Source organism: Caretta caretta, chromosome 18, assembly GCF_965140235.1.
Source record: "Caretta caretta isolate rCarCar2 chromosome 18, rCarCar1.hap1, whole genome shotgun sequence".
In the NCBI taxonomy this organism is placed as follows: Eukaryota; Metazoa; Chordata; order Testudines; family Cheloniidae; genus Caretta; species Caretta caretta.
Window position 1 is genome coordinate 18,211,720 of NC_134223.1, and position 20,007 is coordinate 18,231,726.

A 20,007-nucleotide genomic window follows, 5' to 3' on the forward strand; every position below is an offset into this window, starting at 1 on the left:
GGGTTGCAACATTCAAAGCATGTAAGCTGAGTATCCTTTGGAGCTATGCTTTTTGTGCACCGTGTACATGCATAAGACTTCCTGGCCTTTTGAAAGGCAGCAGAAGACTTGTTTATGGGGTGAAAAGGCTCCTGTTTTATTCTCTTCCCAGGCAGTGTTTGCATCTTTGCAAGCCAGGATGTTGCCATTTGCGTAGCAGCTTTTGCTACCAGCAGCACCGTCGTCCTAAGTTTGTAAGCTGTGAATTCAGGTCAGGAACCTAAAAGTGACACAGGTAAAGTTTTTGGAACGTAAAGCACCACAAATTTTATTTTTATATATAAATAAAAAAGCAGCAGCGTCTTTAATCTAAATGCTTCCTTAAACTACCAGTTAGGGTTTGCCTGGCCCAGGAGTGTCTTTGGGAACTGTAGGCAGTATTGTTGTAGCCGTGTTGGTCCCAGGCTATTAGTGAGACAAGGTAGGTGAGGTAATATCTTTTATTGGACCAATTTAGGTTGGTGAGGGAGACAAGCTTTCGAGTTGTTCTTCAAGTCTGGAAAAGATATTCAGAGCTAAATCTGGGTATTGTGTAGAGGATTTTTGGGGAGGGTTCCCTTTGGTTGAGAATCTGTATTCAAACCAGCATGATTTTTAATCTGCATCACTTCTGTGGCACAGCCTGACTGTGTAAGTCATGTGCCTTGAGACAACAGGGCTTCAGAGGATTAATTGTCTGTTTGTTAGGGATGACCCGGCTCAGTGTCTGGATTGCAAAGGAGTGGCTGCGTATTTCAGCTGCATAAATGAATGCTACCAGGATGGGACTGTTATTAGATATACTGTTAGGTTGGCAGCGTGTTAGGCAGGGATGCCATAACGGAGTGCATTATAAAAACAATATTAATGCCCATTGTTAATAGCCAGAATGACAGAATAAAGAACATGTAATATGCATTCTGCATACCAGTATGTCATTCCGGAAAACCACATATGGATTTATCAGGCCATCAGGGAAAACTGCATTTTCTCCATAAATACCCTACTGTGACTTTAAGAATGCCTGTGAAATGCGTCAGCTACACTGAGGCGGCAGACAAGTTGGGCAGACTGAGGGAGATGGGGGGGGAGAGGAAGCAGGAGGAGGGAGTGCGCACAGAGGACAGAACAGCCGCAGTCTGGGCTTGCAGCCTCCTGGCTAGACTGTAGAAACTTATAATTGAGTTCCTGAGCTTCCCCTCCCCTCCCTGCAGCTCGGCTGAAAAACACCATGGCTCACGGCCATGCCCTTTTACAGTGACCTTGCCTGCAAATAGTGCGCAGGAATTTTTACGGGTGGATAAAGGGGGGACACTAGTGCTCTTGATTTAAAATCAAACCACACAAGCTATTCCTCACCCAGGAAAACAACTCCGCCCGTGAGCTGGGGTTTCAATTTGTTGTAGTGGGTCTCTCGATTATACTAGTGATTGATTTTCTCCCTTCTCATGTTATGAAAATAATAAATCTTCTGAGATTTTGTGGATACCTAGTTTGAAGGAAGTGTTTTACCATGACAGTTAAGTCATGTTATATATGTGTGTCTGCGCGCACATATTCTATGCTCACCCTCTGATTTTGTACGTGCATGTGTGTATGTAATAAAATAATGTAGGTATTGGCTGTTCAGTCCATGTATTAAAAATAAAAGCCACCAGACAGAAGTGCAGTAACAGATTCTGCTTTGAGTTTACACCAGTTAAGTTTCGAATTCGTCCTGGTGTAAGAGATTTGGCCTTTAGTTCATATTTAAGAATTTTAGGTTCTTCTGAATCACAAAGTGGCTAGAGCACTGGAGTGGGACTGAGGAGACCTGGGTTCTCTTCCTGCCTCTGCCACTGACTTGGTGTGTGACTTTGCGCAAGTCACTTCACCTGTTTCCTCTCCCACCCTATGTCTGCCTTTTCTAGGTAAATTAGTCTCTGCCCTGAAATTCTTATATCTCACACTAGATACCCAACACAGCACAAAGAGCCCCTGGTTTTGTTTGGGAGCATTAGGTGCTACCATAATAGAATCATATTTTCTGACTGTTATAGTTTCACCCAGTCCTAAAAAACTGGGACTGAACTACGCGTCCTGCTCAAACCTGCCCACCCACAGCTGGATCCTGACATCACTGGGAGTTGAGGGTGGTGCTCAGCACTTCTACAGGATCAGGCTTTTCATAACCTGCTGCTCACTCTCATTCACAGGACCCGCCTGTGTCAGGTGTGAATTGTCAGACACTTCAGATGCACATTAAAAGTTCATGATACAAAAGGGAAAATCGATTATGCAAAAGGTGGCTCTAATTAAAACTTGTTTTTCTTGTCTGGTGTTTATGTCTGTGGCAACCCACTCCCTGTAGTCAGTGAGCTTCTTTTCAACGCTTTCAGAAGTTCAACTACTGCAGTCAAAGGTAATTTTGTTTGTGTAAGATATTTATCTCCAAAGGAAGGGCCAAGAATAGGGGTTAAGGAGAGGACAGTAGGCAGAAAGCTTAAGTGTTTCTAATTATGTCTTTCTAACGACCCCAATAACTTTTTAATGGTTTCCTAATAAAGTTTAAGTTAATTCTGTCTGACCGTTTTTTTCTGAGCGCTGCGTTATTGCTGTCTATTGACTGAGGGAGACAAAAGAGGGTAGGTCTAAATCAAAACCTGCATCTCTGTCTGTCTGTCATTCACACAGTGCTAATCCTTATGGTATCTAGGTTCTTTTCCTCTCATACAACACATTCACACACATACACACAGAGAAAGAGAAATTAATTAACTTTGTATTTCCGTGCACGTACAGCTATAAAGCACCACAATGTATTTTATGCTTGTTGCATATCTTGGATAAGAGACCTAGAGTCTTGTGTAGCAGAATGCCCAGAGATAAAGGGTTTCTTTTGTCACAAGACAGGAGTCGCGCGTCATGTGGCTTATGCTGAGACATATGGTGAAGCAGCACCTGTTCTATAAGTACAGGCTCAGTGTGGAGATAGCACAGCCTTGAGAAGAGAGGAAGCTTCGTCTCTTCCCATGATCCCACCTGGCTGCCACCTGCTCCCTCATTTAATTGGCCTCATTCCCTGTGCTCCCCACACTAACCTCAGGGTAAGGGGGAGGAAGGAGAGGCAGACTGAATCGGCAAGCATGCTGTTGTGGTGAAACGAGAGGGACTCTGAAAGAGCTGCTAAAACAGAAGCAGTTTGGTTCATTGGGGGAATGTGTCAGTCGTCAAGGGGTGGTGATTGGCTTAAGTGCTGTAGTCTGTCACTGGGTGTGAAGACACATCAAGGATACTTGCCTACTATGGCCCAGTAATCGGGTGTAAAATGCTTGGGTGATTAACATTTGAAGGAAGAGCCATTGTCATCTGATACTGGTCTGGCAGTTCAGAAGTTTGTGGCTTTTTTCCCCCTTTTGTAACACAAAATAATGGTGATAACAGCTGGAAGTATTGGAGTATAGTTGGCAGTAATACCCACACACAGCGATAAATGCTTCAGCTTTGTCTGTTTATCTGCATGTGGATATTACTGCTTGGTAAACTCCAGCACATCTGGTTACCACCACTGAGATTTGTCTATAAAAAGGGGGGTATTTGCCTCATTTTTCACAGAACAAACTGAGCATGGCTCTTTACATCGAGGAAGCTTGAGAAATTAAGCATACACTAGATCAGTGCCACTCACAGTGGTGGTCCGCAGGCCATCGGCTGCCAGTCTGCGCGCACATTGGGATAAAAAATGGCCGGCCCCCCACATCAGATAGCTTGAGAAGCACTGACCTAGAAGACTTTATGCGTCCCCTCCCTTCCCCCCTCCCACCCCCGGCGGAGTTTAACCATCTTCTTTCACTGACTTACCATTATCACAAATATTGAACCATGATTTCTTAACCTAACCTAATCACACAGGCAATAGTGGTAAAGAACTAGCAACCCGTGAAGGAAAAACTGCTTTATTTAATGGATCCATGCTGGTCTGTTTTATTATCAAGGCACCATTAGAAACACTTTAGCCAACATTTGTGTTATGGAGGAGGTAGGTCACATATAGTGCCCTGTGTTTTCCCCAGTACTCTGGTATTTATAACTTATAGGTGGCTGAATATTGGACCATGGAAAGGGGTTTGAAAAGACAATAACATGTAGCTCTGGTTTAGCCCTTCTCAAAGTACATTACAGTATTCTTATCCCTGTTTTATCAATGAGGAAATTGAGGCACAGAGGTGGGAAGTTTGCATATGATGTGTTAAGTTTATGAACTACTCAGGATCCTTCGAGATGAAAGGCTTTACAGGGTCTGTCTTCATTGCAGAATTAACTTGTCATCCGCATTTAAATTGCTCCTCTTGAATTAGCTTTAGGCTATGTCTACACTTAAACCACTACAGCAGCACAGCCTTCAGTGTAGACACTGTAGTTAATCCACCTCCCGGACAGGCCATAGTTAGGTCAACAGAAGAGTTCTTCTGTCAGCCTGTCACTGTCTGCACTGGGGGTTAGGTCTACGTTGCTCAGGGGTGTGGGTTTTTTACATGCCTGAGCAAAAGCCGTAAGTTTAGCCACTGCAACCTGATCTCCGTAGTTTCATTTAGTCACTGTTCTCTAATATGCATCAAAGCCCTTGCAAAGGCTGAGTCAATTTAAACATTCAGTCTGTGAATTAAACACATTCTTTGGTGAGAGGGCGGGGATAGGTGAGTCAGTCTGCCTAAACTTTAACCTACTCTAATGCTGACGGGCAGGAGAAATATGGAAGGAGGAAAGAGAGATTAATAGGTGCTTTTTGTTTAAGCTGAGCATCAAACCAGGCTAGCTTGATGCACCGTGCATTCTGTTGGTGTAATTTGTCTCTTTCTCATAGGGTCTATGTCTTCTCCTGACTCTCTCTGTAGATCTCAATTGTGGGTCAACTTTTTTAGAGTAGACCCAACCTAACTCCACTGAGACCAGCCTCGGTGTGAAATAACGCTCGCACTGATGTGTCCGCACTGGTGCTGCACTCACTTGTGTGTCGCACTAAAACTTGGTTCCATTGTTCTTTGCACTGCAGTAAGATGATCTGCTCTATGAATTCATTCCCAGTGAACTGTGGGAGAGTTTGTTGGTCCTTTCTAGGCACACAGGGGATGGTGGTGGGGGAGGAGATTTGTGGGAAGGCATTTGGAAACTGGTGGCATTTGAGAGAAGCTAGACATTGTCTGTGCTACAGATTGGTTGTGCTAGCAACCAGCAGGTTATGCTAACTCAAGCATTAGCCTACATTCCCAGATGGGTCAGCCAGCTGGAGTGAAAAGCAACCCCATAGTGAGTTAAGAGTTTTTCTGTGCGGCTGGGACACAAGTTAGGGGCCACACTCAAGTTATACAGTGAAGACAAGCCCATAGAAATGCCAAATCACTGTCCCAATTTTGAACAGGGCCTAAATTTCTCAGTAGCCCACATAGACTTTCTGAAATCTCCTTCCCTTGCTATTATTGGACATATGGAGGGCTAAAGTCTGCTAGTCACACGGGCACTTTCCTCCTTGCTTTCAGGGCTGTAAAAGGGGAGAATTTTGCCCAAGCCCCCTCCAGCTTTTAGAAATGAAGTGAAATATTTTTTGCAATGCAGTGGGGCTGTGGGTTCCATTTTGACATGCTTTTGGGAGATGGCCCCCTTCTCTAGTTCAGCGTACAGGAAGAGAGAGGGGAAGGACTTCCGGAGGAGAAAAGTTGCAAATTTTCAGCATGACTAACCCAGGCTGTCTGAAAAGAGTCCACCTCACAGTCCACCCCGCTGTGGCCAGCAGAGACGCCCAGCTAATGTGATGCAGCTCATGTGGATCTGTATCATTAATAATGTAAGGTTTTTTCTGTATTGCATCCTTAACCTCCTTTCCGGATAAATGGTGTTCACTCTGACTGCTCGGCACATATCCAGGCTCCTGCAGCTGGATCCTGAGCTGTGATGCAGGAGTGGGGAATCTGAAGGGGAGGAGGTAAGTAACTGAGCTGTATTTTATGGGGATGAATTGTCCCTTGATTCTGTGCCAAAAAGGTACCTTTCCTGTGTAGAAAGCTATTTAGAGTACCTTCATAGATATAATATTACCTATCTATTGTAACATTAATACCAGCTTTCCTTATGCTCTTGGAGGCTTTGAATTCTCTTTAGTGAGTGACTTTGAGTCTTTTTGGGCTCTCACTAAGCGAAAGCCAGACACCTGTAGTGTTACCTGCATGTTCATATTACTCCTTGCGTTAAGAAGCATGTGTGCAGTTCTGAAGACACAGGGCCTGGTTCTCAATGTGTAATCTTGGGGACAGAATCAGGGGGAAGTCCAGGTGGCCTTAACCTCGGGCTCTCCATATTATCGCTTGCATTCTTACCCCTGGTGTAAGTGAGAGCAGCCTCAGGGATGCTCCGACTTGAACTCTGTTTCATATGGGCTGAAGCACTGCAGCCACACCATTGACATACGCCACACCCAGTCAACCCTCGATAACAGAGGCTGAGAGCAGAGCTGCTCCTGGGGCTCTGCACCAGCTGGAGAGGTCCCTTGTGCTGGGGGTATTGCTCGGTGGCCCTTCCTGCCCACTTCCTCCAGGCCCCTTTATGCTGCTAGAGCACTGGAAAGTGGTCTTCATGCAGCTGAGAAACAGCCCCACAGTCACTGTCACCAACTTCAGGCTTGGAGTTGGAAACATGAGTGACTTGCAAACATGGCTGGTCTTCTGAAAACCGGCCCCCTCCTTCGCCTCCTTGCGAAACATCAGGATGGTAATGAGATTCTACACCAGCAGAATGGAACAGTAGGAGGTGACCCACTAAATCGTCTTGAAATCAGACTGCATTAAGCCATTTCTGCGCCGCCTGCCAAATGCGTATTACCACCATGTCTCTGAGTACCGAAGCCATTTACAGATAAGAAAAGATTAGTGCCCTCAAAGGAATGAGATGGTGTATGTGAAGGTGTCGGTAACAATTTATCTAGCAAGCCAAATCAATACAATATCTGTATCTTGCTCTTTCATTTTGTTTGGGGTGGGGGGAGTGTAACTCCAGATGGAATACACTTCCGCTGCCACCCTGAGAGAGGCAGCTGAACAAAAGACCCTTGGTATTTTAAGGAATTGCTTGTAAAAAAGCAGATCATTCCTACGTGTGTACCACTTATCTCCTCCTTGACATCGGAATAGATCAACCCTACTGAGAAAGTTCTGAGTGCATGAAAGTGGGGGAGGAAAGATGGCCTTGTGGTTAAGGTGCTGTGCTGGGACTTTGGGGATCCAGCTTCAATTCTTGGTTCTGCCACGGACTACCCGGGTGACCATGGACAAATCACTTAATATTTCTGTGACATCATCTGCACCAAGTTCGTCTTGTCTGTTTAGATTGTAAACTCTCTAATGTCTGACTGGCTCTAATGGTGTGTGTGCATACACAGTATCTAGCACCATAGGCCTCAACCTTGGTTGGGGCAACTGTTATACCAGTAATAAGAGGAAGAGATGAGGATAGAATGAGTTAAAACCTTTATTGATTTCAGTGAGAGCAGGGGTTGGCTGTTTGTGAGGAAAAAGATTCTTCTCCTCATGTTGCCAGGAGGAAAGGGGGGGCAGAAGGGAAATAAATGGACCTGAAGCTCTTGCCTTCTTGCTGAGCAAAAGAGGATATTGACTAAGTAAGGGTCACATGCATGAGCCTGTCCCAGGTACCCTTCCCTTCCCTTCCCTGGTATGAGGGTCAGACTCAAAGTGTAATCTCAGGAGATCTAGGGAGAGAGTTAGTCAGGAGAAGACATAGACCCTATGAAAAAGAGACATTTACACCAACAGAATGCACGGTGCATCAAGCTAGCCTGGTTTGATGCTCAGCTTAAACAAAAAGCACCTATTAATCTCTCTCTCCTCATTCCATATTTCTCCTGCCCATCAGCTTTAGAGTAGGTTAAAGTTTAGGCAGACTGACTCACCTGTCCCTGCCCTCTCACCAAAGAATGTGTTTAATTCACAGACTGAATGTTTAAATTGACTCAGCCTTTGCAAGGGCTTTGATCCATATTGGAGAACAGTGACTAAATGAAACCAGGGAGATCAGGTTGCAGTGGCTAAACTTATGGCTTTTGCTGTAGAACATCCCGTCCCCATAGGAGCAGCTCTGAACGCTAGAAGCAGTTCGAGGGCAGCGCTGTGGTGGTGATGGGGTCGCGGCTGATTTCTGCCATGCACGTTGGCATGGAAGGACAGGGCATCTTGTTCGTGTTATGTAGAGCTGCCTGTCTACCTTCTAGGCTGTGACTAGTAATGCAACTTAAAAAGTCAGGTATGGTAGCCTAAGATATTTACAAGAATTGTCCTTCCAGAAAAGGGACTCTTCCATACAAAGGAAAATGCTTAGACATTAGATAACAAGACTCTGTCCTTGGTGCAGTGAGGGAGCGTGGCCTTGCAGTTGGGGCTGGGGATGAGAGCCATGATTCCTGCCGCTAACTCTCTCCTCTAATGTGGACTCCCTAGTCACTTTTTCAGGAGACAGAGCGGAGACATCTGAGGGCTTAGTGTGATGGATTAGCCAGTTAAATATCCACTGCACATTATCTTTCTCTGCAATTATAGAGCAAACCTCTCCTCTGTATTTCCCCAGGTTATTTTTTATATTTACAGAACTCTGTAGAACTTTAATGCAGCTGGGTTTAAGGTGTATATAACAAAACGGCATGGGGTTCAAAATGGAATATCCTTGATATCTCCTCCAGCACCCCTGCAGGATTTGGAAAGTATCCTGCCAGGACATAATGCCATTGCCGTGTGTCGAACCACCATTGTATAGCAAATGGGTCCTTCATCATCGTGGCCCCTGAGGTCGCTTGCTATAGAGAATCTCAGGAGGGGGAGGGAATATTATGTGTCTTCGATTCCTGAAGCCCACAGTCTGAAGGGTTTTTCATGGGAAGCCAGGCTTCCCCCTCACTTCTCTCTCTCCCCACTTCCCTCCCATGCACACACACATTGTGTGTGTCTCTCTCTCTTCCCTTCCCTTCCCCTTTGTGCCAAGAATGGGGGGGGGGGAGGGAACACACACAGGAAATGCCCTTCTTTTCTCTAACGACATCTCCAGCTGCAGTTGGATGGGAGAATTCGGGGGGGTGTCAAATCAGTGGAAGGCTGTTCAGCTGCCAAATCAAACTGGTACATCTTAGCTCTGGAGACAGAAGAGCCTTTTCTCCCTAATTTTGGCCCATTTTAAATGTTCTGCTGAAAGAGAGGGAGCGGGGAGGGGAAGAAGAAGCTAGTGACATCAGTACTCCTGTTTTTTATTTATATGCAGATTTCTTTTCAGAGCTAAATTGCAGCTTTACTTTTAGAGGTTTTAAGTGCAATCAGTTTAGAAACAGATTAAGAAGTGTGACGCCTTGTCCTTAAAATAAATCTATCTTATCTTTCTGCACACTTATTACTGTGATCTCTGAGCAGTGCTTCCTGATCTTCTACCTATTAGGTGATAGTATTAATAACCTGGCTGTCCGTGCTGAAATTTAGAACAACACACCCTGAAGCTGGATCACCTGCTTTTAGTAGCTTTAAATGGGTTCTTTGGTGCAGGATGGCTTCGTAGTGTGTGATGTTCCCAGCAAGGCAGAGGGGTTAGCTGGGAAGCTGAGAATTTGGAGGGGTGAGCAGGGGAAATCAGGCTTGGATAGCAGGCTTTCTCCTCCATCTCACATTCCTCCCCATCCAGTCCCACAGCTGGAGGAGGTTGGACTGACCTGAGATGTGCTGAGCCCAGGGATACTTTTGTATTATTTCTGTGCCCAGTAACTTGAGATCTTGTGCTAGGCTTCTTTGGCATTAAAGTAGAATGGGCTGCAGGAGTTAAATTTGTGTGTGAGCTCCTGAAAAAGGCAGGGAAGATTCATGGGACTGCAATCTTGCTGTGGATGTGGATGAGGAACAGCAAAGCCCTTAGAGAACAAACGTTGTCAACTTTATTATTGCGTGTCAGGCCAGAGATGTCTCTTTGTAATAAGGTGCCGTGAGACATCACAACTCGCAGCGACTTACCTCTGGAAGAAGAGGATGGGGGGGGGGGAAGGAGGGGAAAGAAACAAAATGCTTGTCATTAGCAGCCTGATTGTCTGTGTTTAGAAACCCTATTAAAAATGCATCATGCTGAGGAGACAGTCTAACACAGCGTGTAAAAAAGATGGGCCATGATAATTCTGTCTGGTTGTTTTGAACCGCAGCCTCAGACGAAACAGACAGGATGGGAGGGGAAGGGGGAAAATTAAAACCCAGAGACGGTTCACTGCATAGTGTGGTTGCATCATGGACTCAGACCAGCATGTGACTGACTATGTGAGGATTACAGGTGAAGGAGCATAAGAACGGCTGTAGTGGGTCACACCAATGGACCATCTCATTCAGTATCCTGTCTCTGACAGTGGCCAGTGCCAGATGCTTCAGAGGGAATGAACAGAACAGGGCAATGCTAAGTGATCCATCTCCTGTTGTCCAGTCCCAGCTTCTAGTAGTTGGAAGTTTAGGGACACCTGGAGCGTGGGATTGCCTTCCTTACCGTCTTGGCTAATAGCCATTGATGTACCTATTCACCATGAATTTCTCATTCTTTTTGAACCCAGTTATACTTTTGGCCTTCACAACATCCCCTGGCAATGAAGTTCCACAGGTGGACAGTGCATTGTGTGAAGAAGTACTTGCTTTTGTTTGTTTTAAACCTGATTAACCCCCCCCCCCGCCCCCCCCCATTTCTTGTGTTATATGAAGACGTAAATAACACTTCCTTATTCACTTTCTCTGTACCATTCATGGTTTTATAGACCTCTATCAAATCCCTCCTTAGTCATCTCTTTTATAAGTTGAACAGTCCCAGTCTTTTAATCTCTTCTGGTGTGGAAGCTGTTCCACACTTCTAATAATTTTTGTTGTCCTGGTCTGCACCTTGACCAATTCTAATCTTTTTTTTTTTTTTTTTTTTTCTTAGATGAGGCATGCAGTAGTCCAGGTGTGGGCGTATCATGGATTTATATAGTGGCATTATGATATTTTCTGTCTTCTTATTTATCTCTTTCGAAATGGTTCCTAACATTCTGTTAGCTTCTTGGATCGCTGCTGCACGCTGAGTGGAGGGTGTCAGAGAACCATCTACGATGACTCCAGGATCTTTTTTTTTTGAGTGGTAACAGCTAATTTAGATCCCATCATCTTCTATGCATAATTGGGATTAACTTTTCCAATATGCATCACTTCGCACTTGCCAGAGTTGAATTTCATCTGCTGTTTTGTCGCCCTGTCACCTTGTTTAGTGAGATCCATTTGTAAACCTTCACTGTCAACTGTAGACTTAACTATCTTGAGTAATTTTATATTGTCTGCAAATTTTGACACCTTACTGTTTACCCCTTTTCCCAGATCATTTATGAATAAGTTGGACAGCATTGGTCTCAGTACAGATTTTTGGGAGACCATGCTATTTACCTCTCTGCATTGTGAAAACTGACCATTTATTCCTACCCTTTGTTTTCTATCTTTTAACCAGTTACTGATCCATGAGAGGATCTTATTTTCTTTTCCCTGACTACTTAGTTTGCGTAAGAGCCTTTGGTGAGGGATCTTGTCAAAAGCTTTCTGAAAGTCCAAGAACACTATACTCCACTGCATCACCATTGTCCACATACTTTTTGACTCCCTCAAAGAATTTTAATAGATAGGGTGAATATCTAGAAATTTCATCTGTGCATCCCTTCCTGAGGTGACATGGACCGTGTTGATACGAGGATAGTTGAAATCCCCCATTCTTATTGCGATTTCTGCTTTTGTAGCCTCTCTAATCATTTCACAGTCACATTCACCCTCCTGGTTGGGGGTCAGTAGTAAGCTCTTATGGCTAAACTCTTATTGTTCAAGCATGAAATTTCTGACCATAGAGACTCTGTGGTACAATTTAAATCATTAAAGATTTTTACTTTATTTGACTCTGCATTCTTTCTTAGAAGGAGAAATAGGGGGCAAGAGGGGACGTGGTGGGGCTGGTGCAAAAGCAGATTCTTCCTGATGTGGTGCTGGGCTGTTGCCTGGGAGAAGTTGCAGAATGGGAGCCAGTTGCACTGGGTGCTCAGCTCAGCTGGGCCAATTCCAATCTCACTCACAATGCTTTAAATGGTGCATAGTTCCCCCTGAAGTCAAAGGGAGTTAAGGTGGACCCAAGCGACGGGGCTAATCTCCTGCCTTATTCCTTGTGCAGTCAGAGAGTGCAGAGCAGGTGCAAAACACACCTTGATCAGCACCTGCATGTGTAAATGGTGACTCAGGGCAGCTGGGAGGCAGGACCAAGGTCTGCACATTGCCTACCATTTTGCAAACAGCTGTGGTCCTGATTCTTCCCTGCCTTGTGTCATCAGGAGCACTCCTGTGAAGAGCAAGTGTAAAACGTCATCCCCAATGCTTAAAGATGCTTACATGCTTGGCATGGCGATGACTACAGTGCTCAGCACTGTGCAGAATCCAGCCGTTTGTCCCATAGCCTTTTCCTCCAGCACCTGCCTGGCTGAGAGCTATAGCTCTTCTCCCTCCACCTGGGTGGAAGGGCAAACGGGAGGCTGGTACACTCCGCCTCACTGGTGGTGATCCACAGCCAGCGTGGGATGGGCGCATTGCAATTTCTTCCTTCCTGAGGTCTGAATCACCGTTAAACAGTTTACCCCGAAGTCGCCCACAAAGCCGGGAGTCATCGAACTTGTCCAGAATGCGTGCTTTCCAGAGCCTGCAGGGTAACGCCCATCAGCCCCAGCCCCTTCTCCTCTCCAACGAGATGTTCTCCCTTGGCTTTCCCCTCACAATGTGCTCTTGTTCTTTACTGTCTTCCATGCACGCGGGGGAGGCCAGCCTTTCCTGCTGGCTCAGAGGCAGGCTATAGCAAGGGAGCTTTAAGCCTGCCTCTTTGGTTGCCGGAATTGTTTTCCACTTGGCGTTTTTACTGTGCTCTGGAGTGAGTTTGTTTTTCTCTCCCAGCATGGTAGAGCAGTAATTATAATATTGCAGGGTTGTGGGGTTTTCAGCCTGAAATTTTGAAAGTTTTTGCTTGGGAGGTTTGACAGTGCTCCTTTGGGGCTGGGAGATAAGCCAGACATATAAAAGACAAACCCAAGCCGTGGTAAGAAATTCTCCCAGTTGCTTCTCCTTGAATGTTACCCTCTTTCCTCGATTGGTCCCTTGAAGCCTTTTGGGTGATATGCTGTGTAATAGTGTAACAAATCCATGCTCACCTGGATGCGTTCACAGAATGCAGCATGCCCACTTGGAACTTCATGGCAGCTCTGGGAACAGAACCCAGATTCTCCTGCTCCAAAAGCATAAACCCTTGCTAAAGGACCTTCTCTATTACATATATAGTGTCTCTGACACACAGCTGAATCATTCCTATGCTGTTTAGTGTGGTGCAGTGGAGAGGGCACTGAACTGGGAGTCAGGAGAGCTGGGTACCATTCCCAGCACTACCTCTGACCTGCTGTGTGATGATGGGAAAGTCTGTTTGTGTCTCTGTGCCTCAGTTTCCCCATCTGTGAATTGAGGATAATGAATCTTACATCCTTTATAAGGAGCTTTGAGATCTATGTGCTGTAACCTCTGGGCCACATGCCCCACCCTCCAACTATCTTTGCTTCCAGCATGGGTACTTCTGTGTTTGAAGGAAAAAAACCTAAAAATTTCTTTCAAGTGTTCGCTGCAACCACTAAGCTTTCCCTAAGCTGGGTTAGACGGATGAGGCCCAGATAAAACCACATTGTAGGGTCAAAAAGAAAAGGAGTGCTTGTGGCACCTTAGAGACTAACACATTTATTTGAGCATGAGCTTTCATGAGCTACAGCTCGCTTCATCGGATGCATTCAGTGGAAAATACATCCTTTCAGATGCTTAGCATAAAGAGATTTATACAGCTGTGAAAGGCTGGGTCTCCCTGGTCCCTGCTTTGACAGGGCTGGTGCAGGTGCACTTAGAGAGCAATGAAACACTTGTGAGAAACCCAGTCAATGGGTGGGGTTATGTCATTTAATGACCATCCAGACTACAGCAAGTTGAAGATCCAGAACTGAGCACAGGGTATCCAAAAGGACCTCTTCCCAGCCCCCTTTCCTTTCCCAAGTGAGCTGTTCCGTTTTTGGCCACAGATCCTTGGCCCTATATACTGCTGCAGTGAGAAGAAAGCCAGCTAAATTGTATGAGGTGTGATTTCTTCCTGGGCCTCCTTACTTCTGGCAACTGTGATGAATGGAGTGCACAGAAGGTAGATCACACAGCTCCCTTTATCATTTTTGCTGAGGGTTAGGAGGGTTGGAGTCCTGCTGCCTTACCCCAGTGGGTGGTAGTTTATAGTGAGGGCTGGTAGCATGGCATGCCTCAACAAACCCAGTCTGCTGAGGGCCAAATAGATCCCCTAGAGTCGTAAAGACACGGTCACAGCGTGACGGTCACAGGGCAATGCCGATCGGCAGTGGTTCCATTCATGGTTGGTGAATGCAAAAAGCAAGGAATTTCCAGTCGCCTGTTTGAAAGGTATAGGCACAAATTGTGTGTGTGTGTGTGTGTGTGAAATTTTCTTGCATATTAAGTGGAGCCATCAAGTCCTGGGCAAGTCTCCAAGGTTTCCCTCAGCATCTCAATGTTTGGGCTGCCCTGTCCTAAAGATGGGGAGAGCAGATACTGTACTGCACACCAGTCCTGCTCTGCCCAATGGAGCATGTTCAGGAACACTTCGGATGGGGCCTCTCCCCATTGGCGTTGGTAGGCACCTCCAGAAAAGATGGCTCTTTGTGGTGGAGGGACAAACGCAGCAGCCAGGGGAGCTGGGGACATGGCTTGTAGATTAAACTCTTTGTAAACATTCCTTTTGGGCACTGGGGATTTTGCTTTTATCTGCTCCTCTGTTAATCAGAATATGTTTACATCCAAGAAAGATGACCCCCCCCCCTCCCCAGGTCTCTAAGGGTACACCTACAGTGGAATAAAAAACCTGCCGCACCAAGTCTCTCAGCCTTTGTCAATTGACTTGGGCTTTTAGGGCTCAGGCTGTGTGGCTAATAACTGCAGTTTAGATGTTTGAACTTGATCTGGAGCCCGGGCTCTGACACCCATCCCCCTGAGTAGGTTTCAGAACCTGGGCTCCAGCCTGGACTCAATGTCCACTCAGCAATTTTTAGCCCTCGAGCCTGAATCAGTCTACACTGGCCAGCCACAGTCGTGCTGCGGGTCTGTTATGGTAGTGTAGACGTACCCTGAGACTGGCTTATAGAACACCAGCCCCTTCTTCTGGTGTGAATTAGGGTTTATTCAAAGCAGAGCTATCATAATTAAAGGGTTTTGCCTGACTTAGGCCAGGTCTACACTAGAAACTTTTGCAGTTTTGGTTAGGGGGTATAATGTGTTGGCATCGTTTCTATACTGGCAAAAGGCCTAGTGTAGACATAGTTATATTAGCAAAAAAGTGTTTTCACTGGTATAGCTTATTTTGCCCAGGGAGCCAGTGTAGTTATATTGGCAAACCTTATATCGTGTTCGGAGTGTGCCGGGAGGGGGGTGGGGGGAGATAAAGGATCTAAATAAACTTTTTATTTATTTTATATACAAATCATTTTACCAGTGATGGGAATGATGTATGTTTCTTTCACAGAGAAAGGTGAGAGGGGTGTTTCTGATTTTTATTTAAAGCAGGAGGGTCACATTATTAAAAACCTTGCAGCATGTTTGTAGCTTGGCTAGTGCCTTGGAAAACCCGCTGAGCTGGTATGACTCGCACGTGGATACTTGACACCACCTCTCCCCCGACCCCCCCTTACATAAGAGTTTCTCTTCATGCCAGCAGCTTGAGCAAAGATGGAAGGCAGATAAAAGCAAAGCATTTCTTTCTTTTAATTGGCTGAATTTGCGGGATGGAAGCAGGGTGCGAAATAAATTTTTTTCCTGGATTGGCTGGGCAGTGCTGAATAGATGTGGCTTTCGCCTTTGTCCAGAATTTAGAGCGCTACCTTGAAAGATCAGATGTGCTTGGCAGACTGTGGGTACCTTGGACACTTCTCTCCTTGTCTCTGTCTCTCTCTTGCATCTGCTTCGGGCCAGCCTGTGTTTGTGGAGCTGGAGACTGGCTCAAGCTCACTGTTATGTCGGTTTCTATGGAGAAAAAAACATTAGGGTTGCCAGACCTGGAAGAGTATTTAAAAAAAGCGGGGGGGGAGGGGGCAGAAAAGGGAAGAAAAACGAAGAAGAATATGATCCTTGTGCACTCTGGAGGTGAAATGTGGATTCTTTCCCTGGATTGGATGTAGCATTTTTGCCTCCCCCTATGCCCGCAAAGCCAGGTGGAAATATGTGCATCTTGAAAAAAGGTGGTTTTGGGAGGAAAAAGGGGGAGATTCTGGTGTGAGCTATGCTGCCCGGTATGAAACCAGCCCAGTGTGTTTTGCGATGTGGGGAGCAGAGGTGGGGTGGGTCACCCACTCTAACACTTTGTGGCTTGGTGTTACAGCAAAAGATATGGGATGGTCTTCAGGGTTTAACGTTAACAGAGAGCGTGTTTTGTTCACACAGTTCCAGGCTGGCTCTTGTTTTTGTTCCTATTTTGAAGAGTTAGGCAAAGGGAGCGCACTTAGCTCTAGCCTTCTGGGAATAGTTCCAACTGCTAACCCTGTCCACAGTTGTTTCTGTCGGGCTCAGAACTTACGTTCTCAATTCACTGTGTTTCATATGTTCCAGTAGCAACCACCACATGGTCTCCAATACAAATCCCCATAGGCTTCTTGTTAATCCGGATGAGTGAGTCTCTTCCATCATTCCCCTTTCCATTTAAACCAGGCAGATGGACTTGACCTAGGTCCTCGCACCTGGGAGCTCCTGCTGCTCCCCCTAACATGGAGAACCAACGACGTGCCTTCTGATGGGAGAGATGAGTAACCAAAAACAAATTCCTCTGTCCTATCCCCAGATTAGTGCTTTGGCCCCTGTTCCCTTGGAAGGCGTCACCTTTTAGGCGTATTAGTTCAGAGTTGCTGCTTTTTTTTTTTTTTTCTTGTTGGAGAAAAGAAAGGAGGGATTTTTGTTTTGTTTTTGTTTAGTAACCAGTTCCCATCACTTGGCTTGGCTTGGCGAGAACATCCCTTTCCAGACACGCTGAAAGACAGTGCACAGTCCTGCGAGCTCTGCACTCTGGGAGCTCTCTTCAGTTCATTCTGAGTTCTCGTCTCTTGCAAGATTGAGCTCTCAGTCTTATACCTTTGGGCTATCTCTTCAGATCCGCACCCACCCATCACATATGACTCAAACTGAACCGCTCCTAGTGGAAGGCCAGAGTTTACTCTCTGAAGTTTCCCGGTCTTTTCTAAGCTGTGCGATATTTTCTAACAAAGCTGGACCTAAACCTCAAACCAGATGCAAGTCACCAGGTTTTGGGTTTCATTATAAATCCCAAACTTGGACTAGGTTCACCGAGGTTCACAAGCTTCTTTTGGAATGTGCCTGGGGAACTTGGGAACAATTTATTATATTGGACTAAAAGCAGACAGAATTTCTGTGGTTTCGTATGAGTTTCGAGTTTGTTTCTTTCCCGGGGAGACTCAAAGGGCATGTTGACATGTAAAGCAAAACTAGAAACCCCAATGAATGGAAAGTGCTGAGTTTCATGTGACAACTACTCAACTGTTCCTCTTTACGGAGGATTTCCCTTCTTTTAAGACCTAAATTTTACTCTCTGAAATCCTGAATCATGACTCTCTCTAGGCAAAAGACCATGTCGTTGCCTCGAAAAAAAGAAAAAAATCCCATGTTGTATACAACTTCCTGAGCTGCTGCTTTTGCATCTTGTATTTGGGGCTCAGAAGGTAAAGCAATAGGTCTCTGGGTCAACATCTTCCTTTAGAAACCAAGAGAAATCTGATAGGCCAGAGAAACAAATCTGAGTTACATATATAAGGTCACATACGCACAATCAGCAGCGCTTATTCATGCTGAGTAGTATTTACTCATGTGAGTAGACCCATGGGACTCAGTGAGTAAGTAATAGTCAACCTTAGTAATGATTGCAACACAGGGCACTTACATATATTTTACTGATAGAAGATTACTTAGAACACATAAAAGAGAGAGACTGCAGAATATTGCATGGTAAAGACAAACTCATGATACAAATATGCTTCACTTGCTCCAGGCACACCAGTGTCTCTTCTCTCTTTTTTTAGGCTATGGGGTATTTTCTTTTCGAAAGACTGTGGCATCTCTTGTCGGTGTGCTGGTATTTTTACCTGGGGGTAAGGAGTGCAACAACTTAACTTCTGCCTTGCAACTAAACTTTTTACCTTCTTTCAAAAGATGGCACAGATCCTGGATTTTTTTTTAATGTGTTGTGTCTACAGATATTATTTAGAATCTAACTCTTCCTGCTGTGACCGGAGTTAGCAGGTTGTATACAGTGCCCCTTGACACAGTGCAGCATCTATTAATTATCTACAGTTTAGCTACATGCCAAATCTCAGCGTTGGGAGACACCTACAAAAGAATCTTTCCATTGACTTCATTGGGTTTTGGATCAGGCCCTAAACAATGTAAACTTGCAAACTTGACCACGTCTACACTTTTTTCTTTTAGATAATTAAAACACAACTGCAGGAAAAGGCAGTTATGAAACTGTTAATTACAACATGGTCTATAGAGTGAGATGTCATCTGTGTTGTAATCCTTCTTGTTTCAACAAACTGGATGTAGACTAGCCGACAGAAACATTGTGGTTTCGTTGTTATGTTGAGTACCAAGCACTGAGCTGCAGTGATGCATGGAGTGCTACAGAATGGTGTTTGGGACAGAGGGTGGGGGGGAATGTCTGTTTGACAGGGGACCCCCACTCACATCTAATTATGATTAATAATTATTGTTTGTATTATTGTCAAGTTTGGGAGCCCCAGTCCTGGCTCAGAATCCCATTATACAACAGTGCCTAGCAGAATGGGAGTAATTTTTGGTTGGTCCTTATGTACCACCACTTAAGAAACATGATTATTATTATTCATAATAAGCACTCTGCATAATATTTGAGAAAAATCAGACAAGTTTCTGTGGGAGAGAAATAGTGCTTGCTCCAAATTGCTCACTTGGGAGAGGGGAGAGGGAGAGAGAGTGGTGGTCGGGGGCCACAGGCCAACAAGTCTGCTTGGAACTTTTCCACCCTAAAATCTCCTTGGTTCCTAATATTCCCCGCAGTAAACATTGGCCTCAGCTGGCAACTAAAGCAGGACAAGAGTTTATTTTTATTTCTTGGAATTCAGTAGACCTGAAATCTCTGTTAAATGTTAACTTTCAAAAAGACACACACATCAGCATTCTGAGCCACAGTTGGTATTAAAAAAAAAAGAGAGAGAAAGAGAGAACAGAAATGGAGTTGGATTTTCAGACAGAATCTGCCTTTTTCAGACTTTTTTTTTCCCCCTCCCAATCTCCCCTCCCTTGCCTTCTCTAAACCAAGAGGATCCTCTGTCATATACGTCCCCTGAGCAGTGGAAAATTGTGCTGATGTGGTGGTACCCATTGTGAATGATGATTTATTTTTATTTTTTTCATTTGGTGACAGAAAAAAAAAGTTCAGACAGCAAAGATTCATCACACGCGGAACTTTAAGTGCCTACAGTTGTTGCTATAGGGAGAAAATAGCAACCCGGAGAGTCAGTGCGTTAAAGCGTTGACTCATAGATTTGAGTGTTAAATAGGTGTTTAAAGTCTTTGCTGAACTCTTATCAAGAATAGCATAAAAAAATGGGTCCCTTGACTCAGTTTGTAAGCTATTAAAAAAAAAAAAAAAAAAAAGAACCAGCAGAGCTGGTTAAACAGACAGCGCTGTCCTCGGCAAGGGAAGAGAAAAATGCACGGGTTTAGTTTCGACAGTTTTTCATCCACACAGTGATTCTGTAATGGAAAACACTTGTGGAAAGAAACATGGTCTGTGATTCCACCCATTGATTTAGTGAATTTAGCA

General features: G+C 45.0%; 1 protein-coding gene across 3 annotated transcripts in view; it reads left to right on the forward strand.

The window, feature by feature from the left end:
- SKI (SKI proto-oncogene) overlaps positions 1-20,007 on the forward strand; it is a 144,889-nt gene that overhangs the window by 62,056 nt on the left and 62,826 nt on the right. The window lies entirely within an intron of this gene.